The 9,484-nt window shown below is 36.5% G+C and overlaps 1 pseudogene; it reads right to left on the bottom strand.

Annotated features, from left to right (window-relative positions):
- Positions 1-2,374: 2,374 nt before the first annotated feature.
- Positions 2,375-8,353, bottom strand: LOC102415852 (annotated as a pseudogene).
- Between the last annotated feature and the right edge of the window lie 1,131 nt (positions 8,354-9,484).

Genomic DNA, 9,484 nt, shown 5'->3' with positions numbered 1-9,484 from the left:
TGGAAAATTCTGAAGGAGATGGGAATACCAGACTACCTGACCTGCCTCTTGAGAAATCTGTATGCAGGTCAGGAAGCAACAGTTAGAACTGGTCATGGAACAACAGACTGGTTCCAAATGGGAAAAGGAGTACGTCAAGACTGTATATTGTCACCCTGCTTATTTAACTTATATGCAGAGTATATAATGAGAAACGCTGGGATGGATGAAGTGCAAGCTGGAATCAAGATTGCCGGGAGAAATATCAGTAACCTCTGATATGCAGATGACACCACCCTTATGGCAGAAAGGGAAGAGGAACTAAAGAGCCTCTTGATGAAAGTTAAAGAGGAGAGTGAAAAAGTTGGCATAAAACAGCATTTAGAAAACTAAGATCATGTCAACCGGTCCCATCATGTCATGTCAAATAGATGGGGAAACAATGGAAACAGTGGCTGACTTTATTGTGGGGGGCTTCAAAATCACTGCAGATGGTGATAGCAGCCGTAAATTTAAAAGATGCTTGCTCCTTGGAAAGAAAGTTATGACCAATCTAGACAGCATATTAAAAAACAGAAGTTACTTTGCCAACAAAGGCCCATCTAATCAAAGCTATGGTTTTGCCAGTAGTCAGGTATGGATGTGAGAGTTGGACTGTGAAGAAAGCTAAGCATTGAAGAATTGATGCTTTTGAACTATGGTGTTGGAGAAGACTCTTGAGAGTCCCTTGGACTGCAAGGAGATCCACCTAGTCCATTCTGAAGGAGATCAGTCCTGGGTGTTCTTTGGAAGGACTGATGCTAAAGCTGAAACTGCAGTGCTTTGGCCACTTTATGGGAAGAGTTGACTCATTGGAAAAGACTCTGATCCTGGGAGGGATTGTGGGCAGGAGGAGGAGGGGATGACAGAGGATGAAATGGTTGGATGGTATCACCGACTCGATGGATGTGAGTCTGAGTGAACTCCGGGAGTTGGTGATGGACAGGGAGGCCTGGCATGCTGCAATTCCTGGGGTTGCAAATAGTCAGACATGCCTGAGTGACTGAACTGAACTGAACTGAACTAAATTTTTGAAGATGTAGGTGTTTTATGTTAAAATTTTAATTAAGCACAAATATGTGTTAATGGCAATAGTGGTAAAAATTATAATACTCTTTTTTTTTCTGTTTGGTAACTCTTTGTGCTTGCTTTTCTCTTTTTTTTTTTTAATTTTATTTTATTTTTAAACTTTAGAATATTGTATTGGTTTTGCCAAATTGAAAAAACTATGTAAGTGATTTTAAGGAATATCTATTTTGCAAAATAATGACAGTATAAGCAAATCAAAGACATCATCACCCATTCCTTATACACTAGTAAATTCTAACTACTGTCTAAGTCAAAATGTTTATTTGCTAAATATTTGCATTTAACTAAGATTTGAGCCAGAAAAAGATAGAATATTATAAACAAAACATATATATCAAGCAGCATAGTTTTCTGAGAAATCTGTCTGAGTTTAGTTTGCAGCAGCTTGTTTTTCTCCTATGTTATTTGGGCAAGAGTTTCAATGAGCAGTGCCAAAAGAAAACACTAACATACCATACATCAAAAGATACCACATAAATTACTTCTGTGTACTGGTCAGTTATAATAAAGAATTAAAACTTTTCAAAATATTGGGTAAGAAAAAACAAACAGCCCAATCGAAAAGTGAGCAGATTAAATAGACATTTCTCCAAACTAAATCTTCCAAGAAAAAGCATCTCTCCTGTTTTACTTTTCAATGATACTTATGAAAACCTTTGAGATAGAAGCAAATGTTTTATTTAGCTATGTTCCAGTCTTATAGATTTAGATTATATAAAAGACTGACAATAACCTATCAATGCATACTCAGAAAAGGTTTGTTACTGTAAATTCTACAATACAACAGGAGTAAGAAAGTGTAATGCAATTATTAAGGAGATTCAGAACACCCTGGCTCAGCTTCCAGGGGCTATTCTCAGTGACATTCTCCAGAGAGGATGTACTTCCTCTCCAGAATACAAAGCAGGACACCTGGGAATCCAGGTTCACTCAAGGAGGAAGCTGCTCTCTAGTTAAGAATCCAAAACCAGGATGTGTGAGCTGACTCAATAAACAGAAATTAAATTGGCCTAATGGTAACTATTTATGAACTATGAATGCACATTTTCTCTAGCAAGTTTCCAAAACTGGAACTGTCAGACCTGAGTGCAGTTTCATTCATACTAGATTTTATGGTTTATTGCAGATTGACCAAGCATCATCACCATGGGTCCAGGTAATCCTGGAGATTAACAGAAGAAATCAGCCAGATCCATCCTGTACTTATACAAATATTAAGAAGAAAAATGCCTCTATTCTTGGAGGAAGATAAGGATATTCTCCTTTGTCAGAGCTTTCTAGTGAGCCAGTTATCTAAACCTGTCTTCATGGCCTTGTTTCTTAGGCTGTATATGATGGGATTAAGGAAGGGGCAGTAAAATATAGAAAGAAGATAAAATGAGATCAGTGAATGATGTAGACCCTAAAATAGGTTTCAAGTATGCAATAAATGCAGTTGAGAGAAAAAGTGCACTAACTGCCAAGTGTGGGAGGCAAGCAGAATAGGCTTTGACGGCCCTTCTGTAGACAGAATCTTTCTGACAGTAGAGAAGATGTAGATGTATGAGATTATGATGCACATAAAGCAACAGAAATTCAGGACTGCTCTAACAAGTATAAGCACAATTTCTGCAGTTATATTCTTTGAGCAAGTAATAGCTAACAACTGGGGAATATCACAGAATTGTTGGATCTTGTTGAGCCCACAGTAAGATAAAGAAAATGTTTCTGCTGTGTGCATAACAGATAGCAAGCCACCACTGAACCAGGATAGAACCACCATCTGGACACATGTGCCTCTGTTCATAATGACTTCATAGTGCAGGGGATGGCAAATGGCAGCATAGCGGTCAATGGACATGCCTGTGAGGAGAAATAATTCTGCCACAGCTGAAAAAGGCACCAGAAACACCTGGGTGGCACAATTAAGAAAGGTGATGAAATTCCTGTGGGTCAAAAAGTTGACAACAGCTTAGAGCACAACAACTGAAGTGAGGTAAATATCAAACAGGGAAAAATTTCTTAAGAAGTACATGGATGTGTGGAGGCATGGGTCTAAGGATGTTATTGAACTATGGTGTTGGAGAATACTCTTGAGAGTCCCTTGGACAGCAAGGATATCCAACTAGTCCATCCTAAATGAAATCAGTCCTGAATATTCATTGAAAGGACTGATGCTGAATCTCCAATACTTTAGCCACCTGATGCGAAGAACTGACTCATTTGAAAAGACCCTGATTCTGGGAAAGATTGAAGGCGGGAAGAGAAGGGGATGGCAGAGGATGAGATGATTGGAGGCCATCACCGACTCAATGGACATGAGTTTGAGTAAGCTCCAGGAGTTGGTGATGGACAGGAAAACCTGGCGTGCTGCAGTCCATGGGGTTGCAAAGAGTCAGACACAACCAAGCGACTGAACTGAACTGAACGACGTTATAGTAAAAATGAGGCCATTCCCATTAGGGCTGCCAGGTAAATTACTATGAAAAACCCAGCTTGTAAGAACTGAAAAATCCATGGGCCAGAAAACAAAAGATAAGAAATTTGGATACCCATGGAGATATTGTTCATTCTTGATGAAATATTATGGATTAAGAAAAAAGTTTGGTTAAAGTGGTCATAAATCCTAAATATAGTTAATATTACCTCAGCATACCTGAAAAATAACAACTCTAATAAGTGTTCCTATTTAATGAGTATCTTTTTAATGAACGTGTTGTGTGTGTGTGAAAGAGATAGAAGTAAAAAATAATTTCAGCAGTATATCTTCTCCATCAATATAAGCCTATATATTAATCATATACTTTATATGTACTTTATGACTTTTTTTTCAGTTTCTGTTTGCCTGTCTACAAACTGTTATAATACTATGCAACTATATAACACATTGTTTAAGATTCTCAGCATAATAGAATCCTAATTTACATATGAATTAAAGTAAGAGAAAGATATGGAGTATACAATATGCTATGTCACATCTTATATCTATTTGTCTTGTATTTTTTGTCTTTCAGTCAATTGACTGTTTGACATAATTATTTGCTCCAATTTTTGTCTTAAAAATAAACTTTATAACATAATAGAAATTATTCTCTCTACTTTAAATTTGCTTCCTTTCTACACAACTCTGGACTTTAGAGGTGGCACTAATGGTAAAGAATCTATCTGCCTGCCACTGCAGGAGATGCAAGAGATGCAGGTTTGATCCCTGGTTTGGGAAGATCCCCTGGAGTAAGGAAATGGCATACCCCACTCCAGTATTCTTACCTAGAAAATTCCATTGGCAGAGAAGCCTGGTAGGCTACAGTCCATGAGGCCCCAAAGAGCTGGACACAACTGAGTGCACACACAATTCTAATCTTTTCTTATATCTTCTAAGATTTTAGATTATTGAATAATGGATTAAATGTCATATCTCAGAATTTCTTCCTTGGGCCTTTTGGGTTTCTCTACATTCTCCCTTGACATTCTCGTATCATTTTGGTTACCCAGTTTTCACCTTTTTAAAGTCAATTCATTTATTTTTAAAATTCATCTGCCTAGATAGATGATAGAAAGTTAGAAACAGATACAAACTCACACATATGTTTACTAGGTCATACTTCAATATATTACTACAAACATGGAAATATAAGCAAAGCTAAATTTCTGTCTACAAAACTACATTTCCTTTCTCTATATTTTAATTGCCAATGTCATTTTTCTCACCCCTGATGTGTATGCTTCCTAGATGTCATGCTGCTGCTGCTGCTGCGTTGCTTCAGTTGTGTCCGACTCTGTGCAACCCCGTAGACGGCAGCCCACCAGACTTCCCATCCGTGGGATTCTCCAGGCAAGAGCACTGGAGTGGGTTGCCATTTCCTTCTCCAGTGCATGAAAGTGAAAAGTGAAAGTGAAGTCGCTCAGTCGTGTCCGACTGTAGCGACCCCATGGACTGCAGCCCACCAGGTTCCTCTGTCCATGGGATTTTCTAGGCAAAAGTACTGGAGTGGGGTGCCATTGCCTTCTCCTAGATGTCATGAGCTCTTTCCAAATGTTTTGCCTAAGTATAACTCCATATTGAAATGTAAATTCTGCCTTCTTCTCTACTTGATTTAAAATCTGCCAATCCCTTGGTAGGGAAGATATAGATAAATGAAAGCATAGCTATAGATATAGGCATAGATATAAATATACATGGGTACATATATTTAAAAGCATATATTTACAAGTTCATCTATCTATTTATTAATAGTCTTACTTCAACATATTTCTGGTTTGATTTTTAATGCCATAATTCAGACTATTATCTCTGGCCTGTCTTTCTCACTCAATGATCAACAATTATTTTTTACCCATTTAAGAATTCAATTAATAAAACTGAGTAAAATGGATAAGAAAATAGAGTTGTTTAAAAAAGTTGGGTGAACAAATTTAGTGTAAAATGCTGAAATTCATTGACATCTCTGATATGTGTGTATCCTTTCTTCAGTGCATGATTTTTATTAAAATACACCTTCATGTGTTTTGTGATTATATTTATATATATATATATATATATATTTTTTTTTTTTTTTCCCCCAAGATTGGCTAGTACTATTATATTTTCCCTTAAGGTCATCTAATATCTCTCCTACTCTGTCAACCTGTCTCTATAGATAAATAGATAGATCTCCTGTTTTTATACTTTGAATAATGTAGATAAATAAAAATTAAATGAATATAAAGTATTTGTGATGGGATATTTGGAATGCAATGTATATCTTCTTATACTTTTTTTTAGTGAATTGAACATTATTTTATTCTTAAAACTATCATTGGTGATATGAAGAGAAAGGATTACAGAAATACTTTTATTTTCACATTAAAGTTTTGAAATAATTCAAAATGTGTATTAATTACAGTATTACTTTCCATATTTGCCCAAGATATCTTTTTTCCACTCCTTTATTTTCAATCTTTTTATATCATTTTATTTTAGAGTATGACTTTTGAAAGCAGATAGATTTTGAGTTTTTTTCATCTAATCGAATAACCTCTCTCTATATATTTTAATTGGAGAAGGCGATGGCAACCCACTCTAGTACTCTTGCCTGGAAAATCCCATGGACAGAGGAGCCTGGTAGGCTGCAGTCCATGGGGTCACTAGGAGTTGGAGACTACTGAGCGACTTCACTTTCACTTTTCACTTCCATGCATTGGAGAAGGAAATGGCAACCCACTCCAGTGTTCTTGCCTGGAGAATCCCAGGGACGGGGGAGCCTGGTGGGCTGCCATCTCTGGGGTCGCACAGAGTTGGACACGACTGAAACGACTTAGCAGCAGCAGCAGCATATATTTTAATATAAATTTATTTATTTTAATTGGAAGTTAATTACTTTACAGTATTGTATTGGTTTTGCCATACATCAACATGAATCCGCCACAGGTGTACACGTGTTCCCCATCCTGAACCTCCCTCCCTTCTCCCTCCCCGTACCATTCCTCTGGGTCGTCCCAGTGCACCAGCCCCAAGCATCCAGTATCATGCATCGAACATGGACTGGCAATTTATTTCATATATGATATTATACATATTTCAGTGGCATTCTCCATTACCTAAAACTAATCATTCCAAAATTATATTCATTTAAGAGTTATCAAATTTAACGAAATGGAAGGATATAGTTGAACTATAACTGAGCTTACATTTTAGAGGCTCAAATGCATAGAATTCCAAAATACTTTTAAAAATATAACCTCCATATGTGTATTTCATAATTCAAAGCAATGCTTTACATAAATCAAAACTAAACAAAGCTAATTGATAATTACTATAGTAATTAGGGAAATGGCAACCCACTCCAGTGTTTTTGCCTGGAGAATCCCAGGGATGGGGGAGCCTGGTGGGCTGCCGTCTATGGGGTCACACAGAGTTGGACACGATTGAAGCAAATTAGCAGCAGTAGCAGCATAGTAATTATTTGCTTCCTCCAGTAATATCCAGTACATTTTAGTGGTAAGGCATTGCCAAATTATATATAATTTTTGATCTCTCACTTCAGTATTTTACTTATTTTCTTTGCTATTTTTTTAATTGTGGTTAATTTACCTAGTATTTTCAGCTGATTTTTCATTCATTACAGTGAATCAGAGTGCTGTTGTGCATTACAAAGAAGTTATATAAATAAAGACTTACAAAGACTAATATGTCTTTTGTATATGAGCTCATTTTAGAATATAGATAGATACCGAAAACTTCTTGTGGCCTCTACTTAGCAACTCATGCTTTAGAGATATTAAATTAAGTATTATTACAGAAGAAACTTTCTAACTACAGAATTTAAATAGACTTTTTTTTGCAGGTTTCTCATATTCTGACTGAAATTATAATCAGCAGTCAGAATGAAAGAAAATAAAACTCACTAAAGTATCTGTTCTATAGAAGATGAAAGAATACAGCAGGCTTCATGTCATAGTCACTGTTCAAATTATTACTGACAATTCATCTGGATGGACAATAGTAACTTTGACTTTCAAATATGAAAAAGCTCTTTTTCTTTCCAAGAGGCACTATACTTTCTGTGAGCAAACATATTTGTTGGTGAGTACAGAGAGATTAAGAATGGTGATGATTTTATATCTGCTGCCCATGTCTCAGTGGCTTAAAATTGGAAATATTCCAAAGAGAGAGGCTGCCAATTTTGGTGAAATTGGCTTATTTGTCCCTTTCAATTATGAGACAAATCTTGGCACTGTCTGATATGAAGAAATTAAGTACAACACCTGACTTTTCCTTACCAATAAGTAATTTCAAGGTCTTCCCTGGTGGCTCAGACGGTAAAGAGTCTGCCTGCAATGTAGGAGACCTGGATCCCTTCCGTGGGTCCGGAAGATCCTCTGGAGAAGAGAATGGCTACCCAGTTCAGCACTCCTGCCTGGAGAATTCCACAGATAGAAGAGCCTCGTGAGCTAAAATTCAAATACTGGCATGTAATTAAGAGTCCCCATAATTAGTAAAAAGATATTTAAGGAACATATTTATCCCATCACCCATTGAGCTCATACAGAAAAGAATATATGTGATTAGCATGTTCCCAGGTATTGGTTATGCCACTCATAGAGAGCATGTATGTGCTAAGTCACTTCAGTTGTGTCTGACTCTTTGAGATCCTGTGGACCTTAGCCCATCAGGCTCCTCTGTCCATGATATTCTCCAGGCAAGAATACTGGAGTGGGTAGCCATTCTCTCCTCCAGAGGAGCCTCCTGGACCAGGGAGCAAACCTGTGTCTCTTACCTCTGCTGCATGGGCAGTTGGGTTCTTTACCACTAGCACCACTTGGCAAGCCCTGCAGCACAGATATATTTTTTATTAGTTTCTTGAAATAAAAAAGCCATATTTGCATTTATAATGGTGACATGTCAGTCATATTCTCTCCTAAAGAGCTATACTAGCAAATACTTGATTCTGTTGAGTGAAACCAATCAATCAATATCATAGAGTTCAAAGCCTCCAATTTGTACAGGCAATGAAGCACACAGAAAGTGACTTAAACAACTAAACATTAGTTTACTTATACTTTGGTAAAAAGAGCACAATAAGTTAGCTAGAATTTAATTAGTGTTCATTTGTGATAGACTTTCATGTATACAAATTCCTTGAGACAAAAGTGTAATGCAAACATTCATTATTATGATACCTAAGTAAATTTCAATCCAAAAGCTGAAAAATTGACTGTTTTTATAAAAGGTTAACAAATAAGTTAAATATTTTTAACAATGTCATCACTACTAGGCTGCCATACAAGAAATGCAAAACAGAGTTTTTCAAGTTGAAATAAAAGGAAACTAGTTAGTAATATGAGAACATATGACTATATAAATTTAAAGGTAAATGTAAACATATAAACACATTCTGCTTAATACTGTAATGGTTACATAAAATCATTATTAGCTATAGTATAAATATTGAAAGACAAAAGTATTAAAGTAGTAGCTATAGTAATTAATAAGGGCACAATAGAGAAATATGACTGGTAATACAAAAAAATAAAATATTTTAGAAGGTAGTAAATATGCTGAGCTTAAAGCTAAGTTGTTATCAATTTAAAATAGACTGTTATGACTTCTGATTCAAGATGTCAGAGTAGAAGGACACGTGCTCATCTCCTCCTGTGGGAACACCAAAATTGCAACTAGCTGTTGAACAACCATCTACAGAAGGATGCTGGAACACACCAATAAAAGATTCCCTAAATCCAAAGACAAAGAAGAAGCTTCAGCAAGATGGTAGGAGAGCCGCAATCACAGTAAAATCAAATCCCATACCAACCAGGTGGGTAACCCACAAACTGGAGAACAATAATACCAAAGAAGTTCTCCCACTGTTGGAAAGGATCTGAATGCCATGACAGGCTTCCAGTCCTGGGGATCTGATAA

The sequence above is a fragment of the Bubalus bubalis genome, chromosome 9, assembly GCF_019923935.1.
Source record: "Bubalus bubalis isolate 160015118507 breed Murrah chromosome 9, NDDB_SH_1, whole genome shotgun sequence".
In the NCBI taxonomy this organism is placed as follows: domain Eukaryota; kingdom Metazoa; phylum Chordata; class Mammalia; order Artiodactyla; family Bovidae; genus Bubalus; species Bubalus bubalis.
The sequence above is the reverse complement of the archived record's forward strand: the minus strand, read 5'-3'. Positions and strand labels throughout refer to the sequence as shown.